Here is a 27,500-nt window from a genome sequence, read left to right as displayed (position 1 = left end):
TGTGACAAATCTCTATGTGAAAGGAACTATAAGTCATATGTTAATCATTTCCTCAAATGTGTGTAAACTTAGCTCATAGTATTGTAGATGATTTGACAGACTCAGTGTCCTTGTTACTGACAACAACAACAGAACTTACCTTATAAAACAGTCCCCCGGATTCTCAAAATCTTGCACGTAGTGCAAGATCGGTGCAGGAGCTCAAGCAGGCAATATGTCTGCCGTGAGATCCAGGAACAGCCTGCAGGGGCGTGCATGAGCGCTCCTGCATTAATCTTGCATGGACTAAGCCCTGGTATGCAAATCACCCCATTTGCAGGTAAAATCCATACAAATGAGGTGATTTTGCAATCCAGGAAGCTTGCAACAGTCCGTGCAAGACTAGTGCTATCTGTAGAAATGCACTCAGTAACTGAGTACATTTCTGCAAAATCCAAAGCAGAGCTGTGACAGCCCCAAATAAAGGCTGCATATCATGTAGTAAGCATGCCAATGGACAAGTATAAGGCCATTGGCATTGCAAACAAAAAATAAATATAAAAATCAAGTTTTATTTTTTATTTTAGCCGATCTCAGCTGTTTAAGTGTGGGGCAGCGGCACGCAAATGGGATCGGGGAAAATAATAAAATAAACCTAAAATAAGCAGTCTAACTAAAAATCACTATTCTGCCATGCAAGGCAATGGTAGGCAGAAGACAACCTGGCCAGTGAGTAGTGGTTGCTAAGGGGGGCGGCTCAGTGTAAGACATGTAACTATGCATTACCAGGCAATCCTATGCAAATGAGGGGGGAAGATAGTGAATCCCAGTTTTCCCCAGCATGTGAGTCAGGTCCCAACAGTGTAAGAGTAGGAATAGCTTGGTGCAAGCCTAGGAGTTAGGTGACATCATGGAGGTGTGTGCCAGGCATACTGTAAGTGGACTGGAGCCCTGTGACTCGGGTTTGCTCCTAGCTTAGCACAGCTAAGCTAGGTGGTATGTCTAAACCTGCCTAGCACTCTTTTCAAAGTCTAAGTGCGTATGCGTGCCACACACCGGGTTTTACAGAAAGAAAAAAGAAGTTAACCAGGAAATAGCAGAAGTGTGCACATTTGAGCACTCTGTTTGACAAGCACACAAGCTTAAACAGGTAGCCAATGGGAAGGAAAAACAGCAGTAGGAAGGTAATCAAGGAGAACTAGCTTAGCTGGCAGGTGAAATGTATCAGAATCAGACAATTACACAGGCAGCAGCCCAGCCCAGAACACTACTATAAATTAAGCAAACACCTTCCCCTCTGGTTTTTCCTACAGTCTACACCACCGGTGTAAATAAGCAGGGAACTTTTAACACTCACAACAGCAAAATGATAGGGGCTGCAATAGCTATTATGCAACTTGTGGAAGAGGCTGAGGGTGGTGAGGATGTGAATGCTGTCGACCAACCCAAAGTGAGGAGATGGAGAAGAGTGTACAGACCCAGGGTAAACTACCAGGGGCTACCTGAGCTGGAGATAGTGGAGCGCTATAGGGTGGACAGGGACCTCCTACAGCAAATTGTTGAGCTGTAACGGCCATGCCAGGCACACAGAACTAAACAGAGGGGAACCCATCCCAGTGGAAACCAAGCTATGTGTAGGCCTAAGAATACTAGATACAGGTACCTTCCAAAGGCCAACTGGGGATATGATGGGGATTTCACAGGCATCAACATCCAGGGTACTCCACCAGTTCCTGGATGCCATGTCAGCACATGTCGGTGAGCGCGTATCTTTCCCCAACACCTGTGAGGCGTTGGCCAGCAATATGCAACTGTTCCACCAAATAGCAGAATACCCTGAGGTAGTGGGTGCTATAGACTGCACGCACATGTGCATCAAAGCATCACCTGGTGAGCGTGGTAGGGTCTACATCAACCACAATGGCTTCCCCTCCATCAACTGCCAGGTCTTGTGCGATGCCCAGGGCATAATAATGAATGTGCGTGCTGGCTGCCCTGGAAGCTATCACAATTCCCACATCTGGCATGTGATGCAGCTGTACCAGAGATTTGCCAGTGGGGACATCCCTCATGGTCACCTAGTGGGGGATGCTGGATACACACTGGAGCCATGGCTGATGACACCCATCAGAAATGCACACACACACGAACAAAAACTTCATAATGAGGCGCACACACAGACCAGAATTATAGTAGATTGTGTGTTTTGGATGCTCAAGTCACAGTTCCAATGCCTGGACACATCCGGTGGAGGCATGCAGTACTCACCAGCTACATGTACCCAAATTGTCCTTGTATGTGCCATGCTACACAGTATGATCCTGTGGAAACAGCTGCAGCAGGAACAGCATGGGGCAGGGCCACACAGCCCCCCACCATTGCCAAGCCCTGCACAGGTACAGAGTGACTCAGAGGAGGAACAACCTCAGCCTGCCCCAATAGGCAGAAGGAGGCATGTCCAGTATGCCCTGGCCTTGGCAAAGAGGCAACGCATAGCACATACACTGACACAGGAGGGACTCAGGGAATAACACCTCTCTCCGACTCTCACATACATTAAAAGGGATGCCAAACATTACACTACCTGTGCCTAAATATGTGTAGGGAGTGTACTATGTGCATCCAACATAGGCAGCCCTGCAGCACCACCCTCAATACTGGAACACCCACAAGGTAAGTGACTCACACATGCCAGTCGGGGGGGGGGTCACATATCCAACAACAGTCACAGCCAGCAGGACAGGTGTAGACAAACACAAACAAAGGCTGTGCTATGGCCTCTGAATGAGGCCTATGGGTAACCCCCCCCCAGGCCTACACAGACAGACTACAGCAGGTCAAGCAGTGGGATGTCAGTTCTGAATGGTAGGAAGTCAAAAACTACTATGTAGGTAATTAAAAGCTAAGATCTGTAGTACACTGGTATGCCTCTAGCCAGCATGATAGGTAAGACTACAGACTGAAATGGAGTACCCGACATACCAGTACAGTCCTAGAAAATGTGTACAAGTGTCAGGTGTGCCCCCCCATCCGACATAGAAATGTAGTCACAGTCAGGTGTGCCCCGCCCCCAATCCTGTGTAGAAACGTAGACATAGTCAGGTGTGACCCCCACCCTATGTCGAAATGTAGTAACAGGTGTGGCCCCCCACAATCATGTGTAGAAATGTAGAAATAATCAGGTACCCCCCCCATCCTATGTAGAAATACAGTAACAGTCAGGTGTGCCCCCCCCCACAATTCTGTGTATACATGTAGAAATAGTCAGGTGTGCCCCCCCCCCATTCCATGTAGCAATATAGTAACAGTCAGGTGTGCCTCCCCACAATTCTGTGTATATATGTAGAAATAGTCAGGTGTGCCCCCCCATCCCATGTAGTAATACAGTAACAGTCAGGTGGGCCTCCCAATCTTGTGTAGAAATGTGGAAATAGTCAGGTGTGCCCCCCCCCATCCTACATAGAAATATAGTAACAGGTGTGCCCCCCCACAATCCTGCGTAGAAATGTAGAAATAATCAGGTGTGCCCCCCCATCCTATGCAGAAATGTAGTAACAGTCCATGCCAAATGTTCAACGGATACCCTGCAGAGACAGCATGCTACCTGTCGGTGTACAACACAAAGATCAGCACTTCAGTACAAACTACCTGGACTCGATCCACACATTAAGTACAGATGGCCATACTGGGCATGCCCACACACTTAGAGTAATGAAGGCAATGTCAGTCAGCAACATACTGAAAGGTCATACTGGGCATGCTCACATACAAACACATGAAGGCCATGTCTGAAAACACTAGTGGACCAGACATATCTGGCAGCTGCAGATGTTAGTGCAGAGACACCTCAGTATGCACTCCACATGCTTTGCACACACAGTGGATAGGAATACCGGCATATATGTAAGGACAACATACTATAATAAGCCAAAGGTAGACATACATAGATGTGTAGAAGAGTGTGACTGTGACTAGGAGCCTTCCAGGGCTCTCTCACCCAGCACACAGTCAAAGGGCCACAACCACACGAGGGTCTGATGTCACACACTGCAGATGCTAGCCACCAGTATCTGTCAGCATTACAGAGTATGTGGTGCATGTGCCAGCTGTGCAACATGACTGTTTAAGGAAGCAGTCATCTAGCAGCTGTATACATGTAGCTGTAAAATATGACCCAGGTTGCGGCCGCATGTGGCATGTCAACCCCTAGATGAATGGGTTATGGCCCATGCACACACACTGCCCTCCCCATAGCCCCACTATGACAAGCCTGCTGAGGTCATCTACTGTGAAATGCACCTTTGGGTGAGTTGCATCCTAGTAATCTCTGTGGTGCATCCCATAACTGTGTACTGCTGTAGTGTAATCAATTAGGTAGGAGTTCAATTCACAGACATAGCAACTGTGTGTGTGTGTCTGTCTGTGCAGAGAGCAATGCTTTTTAACTGCGGTGGTGGTGCTGCAGTAACATTATCTCCTCTCAGTACAATGCTCTCTGGTTCGATTCTCAGCTAGAGCGTCTTCTGTGTGGAGACATGCATGAATGGGCGTACCTTCATTGAAGGTTGTGCATCAGGGCTAGCAACTCGGCATGTAAAAATCTACTGCTAATCATTAGCGGACTGGAGTTCCACTGTGGCGACCCCTAACTGGGAAAAGCCAAAAGACACAACAACACTCCCTACAATTCAAATGCTCATCTTTGACAAGGCTGCTGATGTCATCCACCTAGAAATACACCTCTGGGAAACTACAGCCCAGTAATCTCCATAGCGTGTCCTGTAACTGCATACTGCTGTAGTGTGCTAAATTAGGTAGGTAGCTGTTCTAATCCCAGATGTGGCAAGTGTGTGTCTGTATAGAGCAATGCTTTTTAAGGTAGTTACACTCCCTACAATTCAAATGCTCATCTTTGGCAAGGCTGCTGATGTCATCCACCTAGAAATACACCTCTGGGAAACTATGGTCCAGTAATCTCTGTAGTGTGTCCTGTAAGTGCGCCCTGCTGTAGTGTGATAAATTAGGTAAATAGCTGTTCTACTCCCAGACATGGCAAGTGTGTGCCTATCTGGGTAGAAAGCAATGCTTTTTAGGGTAGTCACACTCCATCCAATTTGCATGTTCTACTTCGGCAAGGCTGCTGATGTCATCCACCAAGAAATACACCTCTGGGAAGGATGTCGCCCAGTAATTTCCATAGTGTGTGCCATAACTGTATACTGCTGTAGGATGCTATGGATCCCTGTTAGGGATTCTATACCCACGCATGTTGTTTGTGGATGTTTTGTGTGTGTTTCAATGTCTGTGTAGGGAGCAATGCATTTTAGGCTAGTCACACTCAGTGCATTTCCAATGGCCTACTTTGGCAGTCCTGCTGATGTCATCCAATGTGAAATACACCTACAGGGAAGGAGGTCCCCCATAATCCCCTGTGGTGCGCCTATAACAGCTCCATGCTGTAGTGTAATATAGATCTCTGTTAGGGGTTCAATACCCACACATGTTGCTTGTGGATGTTTTGTGTGTGTTTCAATGTCTGTGTGGGGAGCAATGCATTTTAGGCTATTCACACTTAGTTCATGTCCAATGGCCTACTTTGGCAGTCCTACTGATGTCATCTAATATGAAATATACCTTTGGGGAAGGAATACTCCAGTAATCGCCATGACGTGTACTATAACTGCGTAATGTTGTAGTGTAATAAACTAGTTAGTTAGGGGTTCAACTCCCACATATGACAGGTGTGTGTTTGTAACCTGTATCCTGTGTGGAGGTGGGTGTGAGTGTGTGACACCTGGGCCCAATTTGGGGTGGATTTTGCAAATGTCTTTTATGGTGGCTCTATATCACAATGTCCACTGTACAGGGATAACAGATGTGCAATAGCTGAGAGGCTGGGGGTGCAAATCCATACCCATACATGTGACATCACAGCCAAGCAATCACAGTTAGTAACCCCAGTATTAACAAGAGCACACTCTCAACCCATGTCACATACACACACATATGCCAAGGCAACAGCCAATATGTGTGTAGTACACTGCATACTGGTGACTGATAGTAATTCTGGAGTGATTGCAGTGGCCTACAGAGGGCATGGCACCCTGTCCATCTGTCCAATAGGCAAATACATGCAGACAGTGCACCTTCCCCGTGTTCCCCACTGGACACCTGCAACACCTGTGGTGCCATCACATGTGACTCACAAAGGACATACCATGCCTGAAAACATGCCCTGTATGGACAGATGCCACTGATGGCAGGGAATGCCTTTAGTATGCTAGCAATGTAGGTGCAGGGTTAAGCTGCTGTCCATTACCAGTTCCTGCCACAGGTGGCCAAGACTGGCACATCTGATGATAATCTGTGTACACAACATGGGCCTGACACAGCAGGTACAGTTCCACATGTCACTGTACATGCATGTGGGAGGTGTGCACATCCCAGACACCATCCATGTCATGGAGTAGGGAACACATACACGGCAAGCGATGCACAGCACTGGCCACACGCAATAGCCACCCAGGTGACTGGATGTTGGATACAATACCCACCTGTGAGGGCAAATTCAGAAACCACAAACCTGAGCCACAATGCAGACCATTGTCATGTGGCCTGATGCCAAGGTATACCCATCATCTAGCCTTGTATAGCCATCTGGCACAGTCAACCACCACATACCCATGCAGAAATGCACCCATGCATGTCAGTACTGGCACCCTGTGTATTTGTGTGTGTATTGTATGATGCGTATGATCACATCCACACTCACTACAACCCTCAGTGTTATACTGATGCATGCTATCTGATGTCAGACATCTCCCCATACCCTTTGCCCATCTAACTTCTGTATGACCCATGTGGTGCATGTGATACCTGCACAGTAATGTGTTGTGGCAATCTCAATTGTGATGAGCTGTATCCCTGGCCCTGCCAAGTATGTCAATGTGTGTGCGTCCCCGTGAGAGTGTGGCTGTGTTGATGCTGGCACCTGTTCATGTGGACAGGCACGTGTACATCACCTACCATATAGCTACCATATCCCTGTTGCAGATGTCACTCACCATCACATATATGTTCTGTGTACTCTACAACAGGTAACCTATGTGTCGCATCCAACAACTGCATAAGACTGTGGTAGCACTACATAGTCATCAGGGGTTTGATACCCTGTGCTGGTAAGTGTGTGACACAAACATGCTTAGGTTTTACTCTCCCACCCCTCCTTGACTTATCAATGCCTCTGTCTGCCTCTCTCACTCCCTCACTGGTGGATGTGGAGACCTATACCTGCTTTTCTTAGGCAGCAGCACGTGCATTTTAGGTAATGCTCATGATCAGCTGATGGCCTCTGCATGAATTACAGCCCTCCTCTAGCTGATTGCATGTGGAACAGCTGTAGTAACATTCCCATAGCCAATTGCATGAAAATTTGGAAACACACTCCAATATCTAGGAACATCATGTTTGTGTTGGTCCTTTTCATTCACTGTGAGCAGAAACGTGTTCTGCTGTTTGGCAAACAGCATCTCAGATGGAGTGGGGATTTATCTCTGACAACATACACTCTGGAAACAGGTCAACACACAGGAGGGGGGGTGTGCCTGACCTGACTACAGACTGTAAGTGCTGCTATACTGCATTCAGAGTAATTTTGGTTTAACAGGATGCATGCAGATATGGCTGTCCTACATGTATTAATACCTGCCATGTCAGTTGTATGTTCATGAGGACTCCCCATCTGTAGGGTCATCTGCAGACTGGGCAGTGTGTGGTGCCTTTGATGTCATGTGTTACCCACAGAACATGTATCTGTGAGTGTGAGGATTGCAGTCTGTAGATGGTGAAAGCCATGACAGTTACTGACTTCATAGCCCTTATAGGACATAAGTTGCAACAAACCCTGTTACAACAATAAATGTATGATGTTATCACAGTAACGTGTCAATATTGGCCCTGTGTATGTGCTTCCAGCCACAACTCAGTCAACCATTGTACATATGTCATGCATTAAGAGGTGCATATATGCTGTACACCATAATTAGTGTCATCATATCTGATAACAAGCCAGTGAGATATCAGACTGCTACACATGTTATGTACAGTAGGGATTATATTTGATGACATGACCTGGGCATACTGTGGTTGTCTGTACAGTACTGAGGTCTGTGTACATATGGTGAATGTTGACAGTGTGTGTGTGTATTGTTAATATGTACCTTGGCCTGTGTACAGACTGTAGTAGTTGTCATCATCCTAGGCCCCATCCTATCTGATGTTACATGCTGCTCTACTGTATGTTACCGCATTGGCTTACATGTTTGTAGGGCCATACACACACATGCCCCATACCACAGTCAGCCATCAGACCAAACTGTGTAGCAGCCCAGTATATATAGGGTTAATGTGTAAGTGGCACATATGAGGATGGTGTTGAACAGATAGTCCATATTCTGTAATATTATGCTAGCTTGCCATATGTGGCTGTGTTCTCATTGGTTGTGGTTATGCACTTACACACAGTGTATCTTACCCTTTGCTGTGATATGCCTGTACAGCCTGCTATATATGCAGGTACATGTGCATTCCACCATAGGAGATGTAGGCCAGTGTTGAGCCAGTCTGCCTGTAGCCTGCACAGTGCACTGTTACATCCCTAGCAGCTTAGTGTACTTACCCAGTGAGATATCATGTGCAGATACTTGCCAGATGTACTGCTGCTAGGCCTTCCTTAACAGTCATGGAAGTCAGACAGAGCAGTGGGATGCTGTACAGATGTATGTCAATATCTAGTGGGTAGTATGTGGCCATGGCACCCCTGTACCAGTGGTTATTATGTGTCAGGCCAGACAGGGGTGTATGAATGCATAACCTATGGTGGCATATGTATACCAGTCGCTATGTGTTATACCCATCTACATGGCTGTTAACATCCATATTGTCAGGCATGGTACACATGTTTTGCACTAAGCGGTTCTGTGTATACCTCTGGACTGTACAGAGTGTGCCAGAATGTCCTCACAGATTGGCCAATATCTGCTGCAGTCGACAGGGGCAGTACATGCTAGCAGCGGTACTTTACTATATCCTTAGGATGTCTGTCAGTAGCCAATGGCACACATGGAAAGCAGATGTGAACTCCCACACACACACCATATATGTGAAGACAATCCCAATTACAGTAGCAATAGTATATAGAACTGTAATAGTACACAAATAAAGGTTTTCCATTCCTGCAAACCTGTTGTGGTGTTTTTTCTTATGACCTCTCTGTGGGTATATGTTACAGGCAATGATTGTCATTTGTATGGGTGGCCCATACAGTGTCCAGTTGTTCAGGTGTGAACTGTAGGCATAGTGGATGTTCCATATTTTGTACACCTTCAACATATGTATCTTACTGTACATATCTCTGTGTGTGTATGTGTAGTAACATGTATATCTATATATATGTAAATATATATATATATATGTATATCTGTATCTGCATAAATGTGCCTGTGTATATGTATCCTGGGGATGTTGATAACTTCCACATTTTACATTTCCTATGGGAGGCAGACTGTACTGTATGATATGTTACCAATACCAGCCTGACATCATACAGCTGGGATGTAGTACTGTTAACATCTTGTGCCCATGTCATGTCAGGTCCTGGTTATGGGATCTGCAACACTTGGTAGTGTATTGCATGGTGGACGTGTTTGGCTGGGGGTTATACCTATTCGTACAAGACATATATTGTTTTGGGCCTCTCAACCCCATTAACGGTGCATGCGGGCACATTTGTTTTTGTTAATCTACCATTGCTATCTACAGATGTATGGCCACATATACCTATATAGATATACATATCTGCTTACATATATATATATAAAACTATGTCCGTATATACCTACAAAGATATATATCTGCGTACATATATGTACCTTGCTGTGTATATGTAGACATATAGGTGTAGATATACATATATATATATATATATATATATATATATATATATATATATATGTGTGTGTGTGTGTGTGTGTCGATGTAGGCATTTGTATGTATATATGTTCATATATATTTATATATATGTATATATTTCTAAATATATATATATATATATATATATATATATATATATATATATCTACATATATAGATATGTTGTATCTTTTTAAATATTAATATATTTACACACACATACATCTAGATGCTGGTATACATTCTCTGTACTGCTGCATGACTGGGCTGGATGATATGTTTCTGAAAACATCAGATTTATGTATATCTGTCATGGCTTAGTGGTAAATCACTTTGTCTATGGTGTGTAAGATCCTGACTTTGATCCTTGCAGAGGCTGTTTATTTTGCTGCTGGTCAGAATATGGGCCGTTGGATACAGAGTGATTAAGGCACTTTAAAGCAGATGTAAGCTGGTTTGCACGGGTTTGCATGGAGCTAAGCACTACTAACGTCCGGTTACAGTTTCTTACACTCAGTTAGCTTCTAAATTGCTTAGTCTGTGTAGGCAGTGCTTACCCCTGCGCAAACCACTTAAGCATGCTTACTTTTGCTTACATATGCTTACTACTGCTTATTTGTGCTTAAACCTACTTACTAGTGCCTTATTCATTATGACACTGACACTTCACATGTGCATTTCCTGCAGTACTCCAGTTCATAAATATATGTTATTTAGTGGGTTTTGAAACAAAAATATTGGTTATAATTTGCTTTGCCATGTAAAACAGAGTGTGCTGCAGTGGGAGTTTAACCGGGACTGTCTGTTCAGTAGGCGTATGCTCTACCCACTACACTATTGCTGTACTCCTTCAACTGCATATATCTTCCTTGTTATCCTCTTCAGCCTTTTATGCTGCTTTAACCGTAGCTAAACGATGGGCATACCCACGCACCTACGGTTAGCTGTACTCGGATTTAAAACAAATAAATAAAGGGGCTTCTTCATTTGATTTTTATGTACTGTTGCTGGTGTACACCTGGGTAACTGTTGGTGGGGATATGCGGACACCTTTAAGCAATCTCGCTCATTTCTTATCACTTTCTGCTGTTCTACATTGCAATGGCATGTTTATTCTGAGAGCTCTGCTCTCATACATGCCCCCTGCACTCATACACACTCTGTGTAAGCCTAGGATCCTGGACAAACAATAAGGGACCACCCTTACTACAAATGTCCTTATTAGGGCCAACAAGAGATCTGTACAGCACACAAAAAAGTCCTTCTGAGGACTATAAAAGGTCCTTCTAAGGACCACCACACCACTACACAAGGGTTCTTCCGGGAACCAAAAAGCCCTCTACAGGCCTACAACAGCCCTCTACAGTAAGCGACAAAGATATAACTGGCCACCTTTCATGAAACATATCAAATAATCATACTTGTTCCACTAAGTTTAGTGGCTTGCATAGACATCAATGTGATATGTGGCTAAGACGAAGGTCGGCTACAATTTTGATCTTCTTAAATAACTTTGAGGAACTCAGAATCATTTTTTTGGACTTTATACCTGGTTATTAAGGTCTGCTTCCTTTCTTATGGTATATATGATTAGAATTTGGCCAGCCAAAGATCCTTAATGTGTATGTGACAAGTGGTTGAGACGAAAGTTGGCCACAATTTTGAATACCTCTGAATAACTTATAGTCCTCCTTTAGACCTCATATTCTGGTCTATAGGGTATGTTCCCCTTTTTTTAGGGTGGTTATGAGCAGCACTTGGTTATCTCAATAATTGTTATAGTATCACTAGCATACATTTATTTATATCAGTTTGCTGAGCTCTAGTTTATGACCCAATCGAAATATTTGTATTAAGCCAATATATTACAGGTATATATTTGATATAAAAGTGTTATCTTTACATTTCCTTTTTTGTATATGCGTATACATATATATATATATATATATATATATATGTATATATATATATATATATATATATATATATATATATATATATATATATATATATATATATATATATATATATATATATATATATATATGGGTCTACCTGACAAGGTCGACAAGCCACAACATCGACAACCAGTTTACCAACACCACATAACCGACAGTTCACAAACACGAAACCTCACATGCCTGACAACGAAATCACTGACACCACATAACCGACAGTTCACAAACACGAAACCTCACATGCCCAACACACCATAATAATGACAATCAACAAACAAAACAAATCCCCTGTCCAAAAAGCACACACACAACACAAGCACACCAAAATCCTTACAAACCCACACTAAACCTCACATACACAACTATCTACAAACTTAACCCAAACCCTAACCCTAAGGTCCGTGATTATCGCACACTTACCTAACCCGTGCCCTAACCCTAACTCACTTAACCTGCCCCTAACCCAAAGACTATCACTACCGCACACTTACCTAACCCGCGCCCTAACCCTAACTCACTTAACTGCCCCTAACCCAAAGACTATCACTACCGCACACTTACCTAACCTGCGCCCTAAACCTAACTCACTTAACCCGCCCCTAATCCAAAGACTATCACTACCGCACACTTACCTAACCTGCGCCCTAACCCTAACTCACTTAACCCACCCCTATCCCTACAGACCGTCAATATCGCACACTTACCTTACTCGCACCCTAACATCCGTCACTACCACATACTTACACAGCCTTTTCCCATGTCGGTGTTCTCAGCATCAGTGTTTTCATCCATCGGTCTTCTCAGTTGTCGATCTTCTGGCGTCGGTGTTCTCAGTATTGGCGTTCTGAGCTGTCGACGTTGTCAGGCGGACCCATATATATATATATATATATATATATATATATATATATATATATATATATATATATATATATATTGTATCACTTGGCATTATGGATCTCACCGGGATTTTACAAGGCCTTTCTGCTGATAAAGATAATTTGGACATTTTTGGCTTACAGCCACCCAATTCTAGTGGTCTCACTATTGATATGGTAGATGCCAAACATCTTTGTGGTGTATTATTTCAGAAATTGACCAAGAATATGAGAACACTAAGGGCCAATATTTGGCACCTAAAATTGTTCAAAGCTTACAAACTAAAAAATATAACACCACAAGGTTTAGGAATTAGATTTCAACCACTTGTGGGGATATTAGATGACCAGTTCTCAATAGACTGAGCCCAAACACAACACCAAGTATCCATGTTGTTTGTAGATACACTGATTGTATATTATGAAAGAATGATAGAAACACAGATTGTAGAAATTAATGCCAAATGCCAAGAAGCCAAGACTTTTCAATAGTCATTTGACTAATTTGGGTAATGATTCAGCTACATTAGAAGAACAACTCATCAAAAAGAAAACTCAGAAATTTCAAAGAGACATTGCTGACTATGAAAAAGGGAAACCTTTTGTCATTCAAAAAAGTGTCCGGTTTTCTGACCCTAGTTACAAACCTACTAGCAGAAGGAAGAGACCACGATCTATACTTAGAAAAACAGCGCAATCACAAAGTGGTACCTCTGAGGATGAGTCTTCTTCTGCCACTGACTTTGATTGCCCTCCTAACCAAGATTCTCCAGTTGCTAAACGCAAATAATCTTCAGACCCTTTAGGCACAAAAAACATAGGGAGGGGGTGAAAACATATAAAGAAATACACAGAACATTCAACAACTGCTACAGAAAATTGTAACTCAATAGACAATGTATACAATATCTCCTCATACGAATTGTCAGATATACATAATAAAGTATTAAATAAGGGTCTCAGTTTTGTACCTATTTTTGTTGTACCTGAGCATACTCTAGTCAATGAACTAAACAGCTTTTGTAGATTACGTAATCTCAAAATATTTTTTTCAGACACTGCAAATGCTCAAAGATCTACTGGGTTTCAGTTTGGAAGATTCGAGTTCCAACCCCCTATGGATAAACATGTGGCTATATTTAAAGAATGTGTTCTTAAGGATCTGCATCTCTCTCAAGAATATCTACCAATCAGACATAATCTGTCTAAGCAAGAACATCAAGCATTACATTAACTCAGTTCTAATCACAATATAGTTATTTTACCAGCTGATAAGGGAGGTGGCATCGTAGTGATGGATTGGAAGATGTATCAGGCAGAGACAGATAAACAATTATCTGATGCCCGCTTCTATATACATATGGTTGTTGACCCCACACCAAATTTAAAAAACATATTGATTCCTTTCTAGATCTAGCCATGGAGGAAGGCATTATTAATCAACAAACCCTCAAACAAATTAAGGTTTCAGATCCAGTCCCTCAGTATTTATATCTACTCCCAAAGATACATAAAAACTCTACATGTCCACCAGGCAGACCAATTGTATTTGGGAAGAGTTCTTTAACTGAACCTTTATCTGCCTTCCTGACTCAATATCTACAACCTCTATTGTCGATGGTTAGGTCTAGATTAAAAGATACCACTGAATTCTTGAATATCATTCGGGATACACAATTGGAATCTAACTGGTATCTGTGCACACTGGATGACACCTCCCTTTACACAAGTATACTACATGGGGCTGGACTACAGGCCATTGAATACTGGCTAGAAAAATCTAAACTATACACTCCTGGTTTCAATAATTTTTTACTTACCCTAACAGAACATGTCTTAACAAAAAATATTTTCTTTTTTTATGGTAAGTCCTATTGGCAGGTCAGAGGCACAGCTATGGGAGCATCCTTTGCTCCCATTTATGCTGACCTTTTCATGGTGTTTTTTGAAGAGCAGTTAATTTATGACACCAATAATAACTCCTTTTTAGATGAGTTGGAAATTTGGAGACATTACCTGGATGACTGTTGGATGGTGTGGCGGGGTGATGTAACATATGTACATGAATTTGTTAATTATCTTAATAATAACAGATGCGATATTCAGTTTACACTAAATATTGAATATCAACAAATTAACTTTTTGGATGTAATTGTTACTCGACAAGTAGATCATACTTTGTAAACTCGGGTACATAGAAAATTTCCAAAATATAACACTTTACTTCATGCCTCCAGTCATCATCCTCGCCACATCATCAACAACATCCCCAAGTCCCAATATTTATGCGTTAAATGTATATGCTCTACTGAACAAAGTCATCAAGAGTGTCAACAAGATTTAACAAATAGGCTGGTAACTAGAGGCTACAATAAACATATTATTTCCCAAACTGTAACCCAGGTAAACCAAACTGAGAGATCCCAACTTTTGGAATATCAAAACAGAACTACTCAACATAATACACAGGAATCACAACCAGTTAGACTAGTGACAACATTTGGTAGTAACACTCCAAGGTTCAGAAAAATTATTAACAATCATTGGGACATTTTACGTGCACATGAACATTTGAATGGGGTACTTCAAGACAGATGTCTATTTGCTTACCGCAAAGGCAGAACTATTAACTCATACTTCACTCATTATAAATGTTACAATCCACCAGTAACTATGCAGAAAACATTATTTGGTGACACATTAGTAGACTGTGTCCCTTGTGGTCACTGCAGCGCATGCTCACACATTTTCAAAACCAAAGAATTCACTAGCTGTAATACTTTTAAAGTTTATCAGATTAGAGTTTTTGGGAATTGCAGCAGTGACTGGGTAATCTATTTAGCCACCTGTACCTGTTCATCTTTTTATGTTGGACAAACATCAAGACCATTTAGACACCGCATAAGTGAGCATTTAAGCGAGATTAGAAACAAAAGAATTTCCAATGCCCTCTATAAACATACTACCATACACAAAACTGCCAGATTTAATTTCACTATTATAAATAAAATTCAAATGCACAGAACTTCCAAAGCAGAATGGCATGGAATATTAAATAACAAGGAATCCTCCTGGATTATTAGGCTAGGGGCTTTATTTAGACCTGGCCTTAATGAATTAAGCTAGAGTCTGACTTGATTGTTCTGTGTAATAAATACATTTATTTCTTTAAATATACTGATATAAAAGCAGACACTAGGGTATGCTCTAATGGAATACTTTGTTGCACTGAGGAAGGCTTGAATCTTCAGCCGAAACCGGTTTGCTAATTCACATGGAGTTTGCCACAATAAAGCCTTTATTTATTTTTATCTTTTCTTTGTGCTGGATTACTTTTTGACAATACAGATAAATGTGCATAACAAGCCATATAATTGCTTTAACTTGAATTGTGGTTTTGTAACACATCTTTAAGCTGTTACCAAGGTAACTAATGTTTTATACACGACATCAAACTGACAAAGTTGTTCAAGGGAAACAATAGAAGCCTGAACTAGGAATATCACAGAATGTAACAATCACATTCTGAACAAATAGCATTAAATTGACAATAATCACTCAATTTAACCTTTGCTGATTATACAAAAATAGAATGTTGCCATTTAAATCTAAAAACTTTCAGTATTTGCCATAAAATGGCAATTTATGACTATGGAAAGGGAACTTGTAATCCTTAATCACAATAAGTCAATTTGTTGTTTTTAACCTGTAATTTCACTCATTTTATAAGAATGACAGATATGAAAATCCTTGTGTGTAGGAAATGGAGGAAGAGGGATCCACTGATAATTAAAATGCACTAACGTTTGTCAATGTTTACATAAAATAAACTTGATGCTTTAAGTAAGTTAGCAACAAACAAAGTGATTACTTAAATGCTGGTAAACAATGAAATATAACTTCTGATATAGCCTGTAAAAATACATTGTATTATACACATTATGTATAAATATTATTACCATCTATTTATATTCAGTAATAAGTTTTGAAAGACTTCATCAATAAGAGTGAATATGTTAAATAACTGTGTGCTATAATCTTTTACTGAGGTTTTATATATGATACATCCTACTTTACTATGATTGAATTGCTTGTCATCTATCTTTCATGTAAATATTAATTGCTTATACAATAAGTAGACATTTATATTGAATTAGAATTCTGTCTAATCTACAATAGCACTATGTCTGTTCAAAATAATATAAATATTGCTTATTCCTATTACAAATATTGTCCAGATGATAATTCAGTTTATGGAGCTCATTTGTTCCGGATTGTCAAGGTATGAATGATAATCTGATGGACTTCAATTTATCCATCAGATTAAGAATGATTTTCATTCCATGTCTAGTGCGGATCTTAGTTTTGTTAACATTTATTAATTTTAATTTATTTCACAAAAACATTTTTAGTATGCCTGACCAAAACATTACTTTATTGGTAAACACTCAAAGTATAAAACTGATAATTTCCTTTAAAAGCTCAAACATAAACTTTATAGTTATCACATGAAAATGTTTAATAGTCACAATAAAATAAAAAATACATAGTCTAAATAACCTAATATGGATTTAACTTTATTATCTTTAAATACCAATAGCTTAAGCAATCCTAGCAAAAGATCAAATCTACTGAAATATTAAAAACTGAACAAAGCACAAATTGTCTTCCTTCAAGAAACTCATTTCAAAACAAATGGCAATTACAAATTGAATCCTAAGGAATATTAATATTGGCATAATCCACTTATAAGACAAAGACAAAAGGAGTAACAATTTTATGGAAAACAAATGTGTTTAACCCAGGAATCATTTATAAGTATGGAGATAAAGAAGGCCTTATGGCATTAGTAATAGTTAAATATAATAACAGACTATGGACCCTAGTTAATCTATACTGGTTGCCAGGCATTGGATCAGGAACTGTTAAAAACACTTGTATTTTATTTCCAATAATTATAAAGGCAACTTAATATTAGGAAGAGATTTTAACTGTATATTTGATATTTCTGAAACTACAAATAAAAGACCTCTGTGTACATCTGCTGTATCAAAAGCTTTAAACAAGTGGGTAGAATCATTTCATCTTGTAGATACTTTCAGATTTAAAGAAGATAAATCTTTCTTGTTTTCCCATCAAGATCACAGATTTGGTACCCAAACTAGAATAGATAAAATATTTGCTGCCCATGACTTACACTCTAAAATCATTAATTTCTCAATCGCTCCCTGCCCCTTATCAGACCACATTTCATTGATACTAAAACTTCAAAATGGGTACAAACCAATAATCTTTAACTCCAGAATTCCAGCATATATAACTAAAATTAAAGAGTTCAAACTCTGGTTATTATCTGAATTACAGTTCTTCTTAGATATTTATTACACCACAGAGATAAATAAAATAATGATATGGGGCTCATTAAAAGCTTACATATATGTTAAACCCTAACTTGGTATAAAAAAAATCAGAGAATGGGACTCTGAATTATTAGATCTACAAGCCAAACTTTTGTCAGTAAAAGCTGAAAAAAATCAAAATCATTTGGAGATGAAAAAGAAAGTAAAAGTATTAAACAATAAATACAATGAAATTCTAACACATAAAACTAGTTTAGCTTTACAAAAAACTAAAAATTAATACCTTGGTCACTTCTCCCAAATATCTACATAATTTATCCACAAGAATCAAAATACAATCAAAAGCTAATAACATTAAAAATATCTTCCATGAAAAGAAATGGAAAAATGTCTTGGATATAGGCGACATTCTTGATGCCTATAGAAATCACTATATGGAACATTTCCAAAAAGAAAATATACATATCGATCAATTAAATCTAGATAAAAAAATGTTCTAATATAAAAAATACCAGAAAAATTTAAAACTAGATCTCCAAGCACCCATATCCTACAGAGAAATTACAGATACAATGAAGGAGGGTAAAAATAATAAAGCTCCAGGTATATATGGCATATTTATGGAAATATATAAACCTTTTCCTTCAAAGATGCAATCTCTCTTCCATAAAACTCTATTAGAAATTCAGCCACAAGCTTTAATACCACCCTCTTGGAGATATTCCTTCATTACACCAATCCTAAAGGAAAACAAATCCCAAAATCTGTGTACCTCATATAGACCTATATCATTATTAAATAATGACTATAATATATCTAATTAAAATAATTTGAATAATAAAATTAATTCAAATAATTAATTTTATAAGATATCTATGATGATATTAACTAACAGAATGAAAATACCACTATCCAAAACAATAAATAATGGTGATCAAATTGGATTTATGTTTCATAGACACACACATGACAATATTAAAAGGATAATTTCTCTTATAGACTATATTAATAAAGAAAATAAAGAAACACTCATAATTGGCTTAGATATAGAGAAAATTCTGGTCTTATTTGAATTTCATCCTTCCTTTGTTCATCTGCTAAAGAATATATATATACAAATAATTTAGCATATGTTAAGCTAGGTCCTTTCACCTCTGAATCTATACATATAACAAAGGGTACTTAACAAGGATGTTCCATGTCACCGATTCTATTTGCTTTGGCTATTGAAATATTGGCTTATGAAATATTGGCAGATTCAATATGTAACAGTACAAAAATCAAAGGAGTAGATGTTTATCAGCAATACAATTCTAAAGTAATGCTCTTTGCTGATGACACATTATTAACATTATCCAATACAAAAGAGACATTAGAAGAATTAGATATTTTAATTGACACATTTCCAGGACTTCAGGACTCCATTTCAATAAATCAAAATCAAAATTGTTATTTTTAAATAAAAAAAAAGAATTGTAGACGATGGGGAATCACATTATAGGGAAACAAGAATCTACCTTAAAATATCTAAGAATTGAGTTATACAAGGATAATAATGGATTAGTCTCAAAAAACTACAACAATATAATCAATAAAATTAAAATCTCTGTGGAAAAGTAGAACAAAATAATATTAACATTTGAAGATAAACAACAGTTAATAAAAATGGTTTTACTACCCAAGATTCTGTATATAGCTTTGACAATACAACTGCTACCAGAAAGGAATATACTCAAAGAAATATACTCATGCCTAATAAAAGTTTTATGGTTTCCCAAAAGAAACAGAATAGCTTTAATGCATCATATTAGACCATGGAGACAGGGAGGATTAAACTTTCCTGATATAGAAATATATATAAAAACATCAATATCTAAAACAATCTCAGATTGGATAAGTCCAAATTATTCTGCAAATTAGAAAGAATTACTAATTATAATATCAATAAATGAATTTGATTTACAAAAAAAATTTCAAATAACAGATAAAAACAATTTGCCATGGCATATATTATGTATTAGTATGCAATATAACATAACTAAGCCGACTAAAACTCGTATGATTAATTATTAGATTGACTCATTTAGTAAAGTTATTAATGCAAATATAGATTTAAAAATCTGGTTTGATCTTTTAACACCATTCATAGTTACAAAGAGCTATCCACATAAAATATACAGAGAAATAATTAATTCCTGAGAATAGAATGGATTTGTTTGTTGGTTTCAATGTATCAAAGAACAAAAAGTTCTGGATATGCAAACAATAGAAACAACATACAAAATTCGACAACAAGACTGGCTAGCTATGCAAAGCATTCTGAATTATTCTCAAGATTTATGCAGAATAATTAATAATATTTCATTTAAATCAATACCTAAACTTACAAAATACCTATATGAAATCATATATAATGATTATGATATGGAAAATAGTATTTCAAAATTTTACAAGATAGTGATAAATTATAAAACAACACACAAATCCTCATATTGGAATTATATAACAAAAGGACAGTCATTACAGCTAACTGAAGAAATGAAATCAAATCTTTTATTATTAATAAAACATACATCCTTTGCGTAATACTGGAATGTTTTTAATTGGAAATGCTTACACAGAGCATTCTTAACGCCAGATAGAATTATTAAAATTAATTCTTCCACAAAGGGAATATGTTGGAGGTGTGAGCAAATACACAATGCAGATTGGAATCACATTTTTTCGACTGTGTTAAAATTAAGCCATTTTGGAATGGTATTAAAACTTTTTACAAGCTTTATTTAATGGATCATTTAACTTATCTAAAGTTCTACTATTATTAAATGTGTATGAAGGTCCTCATTTTAATGAGTCAAATATGTATCTAGTTTGGACAATACTTACAGTCTCAAGGAAGTATATAGCAAGAAGATGGAATACAAACACAATTCCGACTTTGGAAGACTTCTACAGCCTACTGAATACTACAGCATTGTTGGAAATTAAAATTAAAGAATTAAGGATTCATCCTCAGCCATTTATTAACAATCCATGGAAAAAGGTCTTCTCATTGATTGACACTTTACAATAGATGAACAGATACACTCTGATAACTGGATTGTTATACCTATAAAGTAATTGTATATATTGAGCTCTGTTATAGTGTCAGGCTGATGTAAATAGTATACCTAGTTATTTAAGATGTTATATACAAATACTATGGAATTTATTCAACTGTACTTGAAAAATAAATTTTTTTTTGAGAAAAAAAAAGAAAAAAGTAAAGAATAATTACAACACGCCATCAAAAATGTTGTACGATTTTCCTTTCTGGTAGAAGGAAGCCCCTCATATAAACTGCAAGGGGAAATATAGCAACAATATGAGGGCAAATGGACACATTAATTCCACTTACAAAGTCAAGCCGTACAAGAGCAATTATCATGTAATGAACACTCCAACATAAACAACTGAATATTTCACAGCTCTCCCTAAATGAGCCACATGCAACAATATAGTACAAAATGACATATTTCATGTTTTCCATCCTGCCAATGCCATTCACTGTATAAACCTCAGTGAACAGTCAGGTGTGACTGAATATATGCTGCTAGTAAACAAAGCAGATATATAAACCATATAACTACAGTTTAAAATAAAGTGTTTACATTTTACTTAAAAAAATAAATTCTTTAAAGATAAGAGGGACTGTCTAATGTACAGTGGCAGTAGGTCATTCATTACACAACATAGCTCATACATAGCACTGTATTCATTAATTATATGTGTTTTCTATAATAAAGGTAATGCTAACCTAAATGTCAAAGACCATAGTTGTGGACTACACCGTGTCTATTCGCCTGTGCAGCCATGTAACTTGCATGAGCCTGCTGAATAGGGTCATCTACTACTACTGCTGCTACTACTACTGCTGCTGCCAGCTGGCCACCAGCATTATAGTCACTTGCAAAAAGCTCTATAGTGGGAGCAGCACTGCTCTCATGGGGAAATTCACCACCAGACATGCATATTATCATGCTGAGCAAAATGCAGCATGCAAAAAACATCCTGCATTCAGTAACAGGGTCACATTGTAGGAGGCCCCAGACTCATCCAAGCAATTGAAATGGACTTTTAGCAGGCCAAATACTCACAGAGTGACAGTTGATGTCTGGGACAGGGGAGTCTTGTATCTTTCTTTGGCAGCTCCCATAGGGTCACCTGGAAAAGATAAAAAGGGTAAGGGGAGACCAGCAAGGGGAAGAGTGGTTTATTACTAAGCAATACATTTTCTAAAGTATAAGTAATTAAATAATTATACTTAATATTTCCAATTACCAGCAACTTAACTATAGGGCATCCTATCATGCAGGAAGAAGCAATAGTGTTAGGTTGTATGCCACATTTGTGAATCATAGGCATTGACAAGATGCTGGGATGTTACTTTGGCGATACACCCCCATGCATCACACACACTACCTGGCAGTTAATCGAATGGTAGCCCTTCTTATTTCAGTACCATTTCCTCCCACAGTCATGATGGGGCCCTAATGGCAACATGCATGCAATCTATCTTACCAAGCACCTCAGGGAAATGTGCCATCCTGTGGAAGGCATGCATGTTAGCTAGCTTGTTGCTGAGTTGACACTATTAGATAAATATACTGATCTATACATGCCAAAAGTATGTCAAGGAACTGCTGAAGTATCCTCAAGGCAGAAGACTGAGAAACACCCAACGTGCCCACAGCTGGTCTCTGGATGGTCCCTGTGGCAAGTATAGTGACCGCTATATATTGTCTATTACTAGTCTCTTGAAAATTAAAGCCCTGAATAGATGTAAAAATACGCTTTGTAACTTTCTTAGTGTAACAAACTTATTCATATATGCACTATTTGAATGAATATTTATTTATACTTATATATGTTCTCCAATATTTTAGGTACTTATTTATATTTATTACCACATGGATTTATTTATTTAAATTTATTTAAATGTTAAGTTATTAATATAATTGTAGATAGGTAGTGATTTTAAAATTCAAGAAGTATTTTAAAAGTATTTTTAATGGTTTTAACAACTTTCAAGGTGTTGTGGAAGTAATGACAATTTTAAGTATACTATGGCTTTAAATGAAGGTGTGTTGACTGTTCTAGGATGTGATGTAATTTGAATTTCTTCTTTTAAATTCAGGTGATGAAAGTAACTAATTGTATCTGATGAAGTCTCTTCAACTTATTTAAAAAGGAGACAAAAGCGCTTATACATTTGGATATTCTACAATTTTAACCTTGGATTACAATAAAATTTTGGTGAGTTCATATAAACATTTGCCTGCTCCATTCTACTTTGTGATTGACCACTATATATACCTTTGTATTCACCACTATAGGAAGGACATCTATCCATCCATTTGCTGTGTGTGAGCCATATAACTTCATTAAAGCTCATACCATATCTGTCTCCAGTCTAACTCTATTAACATTTTTAAGATTTAAGATTTTTAAATTACCAAAGTTGTAATGAGTTATTCTTTTCCTATATCTGTGATTTCTTGGCCAGTGATCTCCAGTGGGCATGTGGTTTGGCTCATCTAAGAAAGGTAGCTTAAAACAAGAAATAGTTAAAGTGTCAGCAACATCAATAATCTTTTCCAAATGAGAAATAGATATCAATGACACAAGTTTGCCTTTTATAATGTCCCTGTGAGTGGCCGAAACTCATCAAGAAACTATAAAGTGGAATAAGGTAAGAAGAGGATTCATTGGCATAAAAAGTTCTAAACTCTTTTTCATTTGAATATCATTAAGTCTTCATTTAAGTTCACTGAAAGCTGCTGTGCATTAGTGCAGTTAGCCTGTATAAAAAGTGCAACTTGTGCAGATTGCCTTTACGCCAAAGTGCAATGACTATCAATACCCCTCAGTGTTTCCAAATCAAAACAGAATATTTATATCTTTTAAGTCAAAGCTGTTTAGAACACACACACACACACACACACACACACACACACACACACACACACACACACACACACACACACACACACACACACACACACAGACACACACACACACACACACACACACACACACACACGCACACACACACACACAGACACACACACACACACACACACACACACACACACACACACACACACACACACACACACGCACACATGCACACACGCACACACGCACACACACACACACACACACACACACACACACACACACACACACACACACACACACACACACACACACCATGTTCCATTCCAAAGTGAGCTAATACTACTTTGCATATATATATATATATATATATAAAGTTATATATATATATATATATATATATATATGGGACTCCTTAATATGGCTGACACAGCAAAATATTGTCAGCTGCTTGATCAACTACAGTTGATGATATTTGTTTGTTTGTTTTTTTTTGCATGCAATGAGGATTTTCCTCATGCATGCACGGTTGACTGTTGAAGTCTTGTGGTCGATACTCTTGTCATTGACATTCTGCTGTGTTGACCAAAAAATAAATAATTCCATTACATGTATGTATATATATATATATATATATATATATATATATATATATATATATATATATATATATATATATATATATATATATATATATATATAGATATATATATATAGGTGTACCTACATTGAATGAAACAACGTAGGACTGACAGTAAAAAGACTGAAAAGTAGTAAGACTGACACTAGAAATACTGGCAAAATTGAACTTATACTAGGGAGGGGTTTATGCCCTTTTCCTCACTGCTGTGTAACCTTGGAGTTCGTATATATAATTAGCAGGAGTTGAGTTGTGCTGGGGCGGGGCTTGCTTCCCTGCAAAAACATTGAAGAGTGTGTTTTGATGTAATCAGATCTTTCTGTGGTTTTCTATGTGCTTAAATGTCTAATTTTTCAATGTTTTTTACAGGTGGCAAGCCCACCTGCACCCCCACACTGCCTGCTAATTATATATACCAATTTCAAAGTTACACACCAACGGGGAAAGGATATAAACCACTACCTAGTATAAGTTCAATTGTGTCAGTATTTTTGTGTTTCAGTCTTTTTCACTTTCAGTCTTTTTACTGTTGATCTTATGTTGCTTCAATCATTTTAGGTACACAGATAGATAGATAGATAGATAGATAGATAGATAGATAGATAGATAGATAGATAGATAGATAGATAGATAGATAGATAGACAGACAGACAGACAGATAGATAGATAGATAGATAGATAGATAGATAGATAGATAGATAGATAGATAGATAGATAGATAGATAGATAGATAGATAGATAGATAGATAGATAGATAGATATGACAGCAGATCAAATGGTCAGTGTGTGCTTGGTCAATCTGAACTTATCAAATGATTTTTGTCAAGTCCTAATACACTGACGGGACAGAAGAAGAACAGGACTTGTCCCCCTAGCAGTACTCATGTTGAAGATAGTTCCAGAGACATGACTGGTTATGAATTACCAAACCCAGTTGGCTAGCTATAAGTTGCTTACTAACACAATTAGTAAATGATGATATAATCATGTTTATATATAAGATCATGGGATCATAGGAGATTACTAGGCTAGTGACCTGAAGGGCATTTCATCCCAATGTAATACCATAGAAATGTTAGTTAATACCCAAGACAGCATTTAGTAATTTCTGCCCATGTCCAGGAAGGTTGTGGGTGCTATTCCCTGTAAGAATTTATTGTGCCCCATCCACTCGTCCAGGTTCTTTTTGAACAGTGTCGTAGAGGTGCTCTGTTTCACATGAATATGTAGCCTATTCTTAAGATGCATCAGTCACTGGGAGATAAATCTGTCCCTCCAGCACGTCCTATTTAAGTCGCAGGCTATTTAGGTCCCTGGAACAGATAACCCTAGTCCTGTTTGATTTACTAATATGCAACAAGTTCATTACGTTTGGGTCTTGGATTGCTCTGTAAGCCAGGAATAAGCTTCCCCTAAGAAGTCTATACGATACGGAGTACAGTGACAGGGACTTTGTTTGTGTATGTCACATGCTGGAGTCCCTTGATTTTCTTTGTTAGAAACATCTGAGGTCTCTTCAGTTGCTGTAGGTGCTTTATACGGCACATGCCGAATGGGGAGTTACACTCAGTTATGGGCCAGATTAGTGCCAGTATAGAGGGGTCATAACCTCTTTTATTCTTGAGGTGATGCCTTCACCAATCAAGTGTGCTACATAGAAAGCCTTCTTTACTACAGTAAACACATGGTGATCGATGTTAAGTTTGCAGTCAACTTGTGATCCCAGGTCCCTTACCCTTTCATGGGTACTTAGGGCATTGTTGTTGATTTGATAGTGTAAAAGGACCTTGTTTGTGCTGAAGGGAATGATGATGTATTTCCTTGCATTCAGATTGAGACCCTGATTAAGACATCAGTCATTGGTCTGTGTAAGACCCTCCTGGACTATACTGACATCTCTTGGGGATTCAATAATTGCACCCAGTTTGCAGTCATCTGCAAACTTGGTCAGCTACAACCCATTAGTTTATAGTTACATAGTACTAAATGGGGCCTATGATGCCACAATATTTGTTATAGTATGTAATGCCACAACATGAAGAAGATGGTATACTTGAAATGGTGTAGGAATTGTGTTTAGAGAGAGGTTTCAGATGACAGTGAAGGATGCCATCAGAATTAGTAACAGACTCATGGTAATCTGACTCCAGTGAAAGGAGAGGACACTGTTCATAATCTCATCCTATGCCTCACAACAGGGCTGTGATACTGAGGAAAATAGTACATTCAGACAGCAGCTGCAAGACCTACTAGTAAAACAGGGCAACAGGAACTAATGTTTGTAATGGGTGACCTGAATGCACATATCAGGTGAAAGAGAACATAGATTCATAAGTTCATAGGTGTTTACTAGGCTAACGACCACAAGGGTCTTTTTAACCCTAGCTATGCAACCCAAATCTCTGACAACTTTTGATACCCTTGATAAGTGTAAACATGGGCCTGGGAGATGAACCATTTACAGGTTGCCTGTGTCCATAAGAGAGATAGGTGCCAAACCAGGGATGAATTTCCTGTTCCCCATCCAATTGTCCAAGTTGCACTAGAATTGGGTTACAGCGGAACTCTGCTTCACATGGATGCGTAGCCTGTTCCAGAGACAGGGTAGTCTCTGGGATAAATACCTGTCTCTCCAGCAGGTCCTATTTACATCACATGCAAGGTTTAAGTCTTTAGAATGGGTAATTCTGGTGCTGTTTGTTTTGAAGATATGCAGGAGGTCCATCAGAGTGGGGTCTGACAATACCCTGTATGATAACCATAGATCTCCCCTCAACAG

Source organism: Protopterus annectens, chromosome 1.part0, assembly GCF_019279795.1.
Source record: "Protopterus annectens isolate FY-2018-M chromosome 1.part0, PAN1.0, whole genome shotgun sequence".
NCBI lineage: Eukaryota > Metazoa > Chordata > Ceratodontiformes > Protopteridae > Protopterus > Protopterus annectens.
This window is presented reverse-complemented; position numbering follows the sequence as displayed.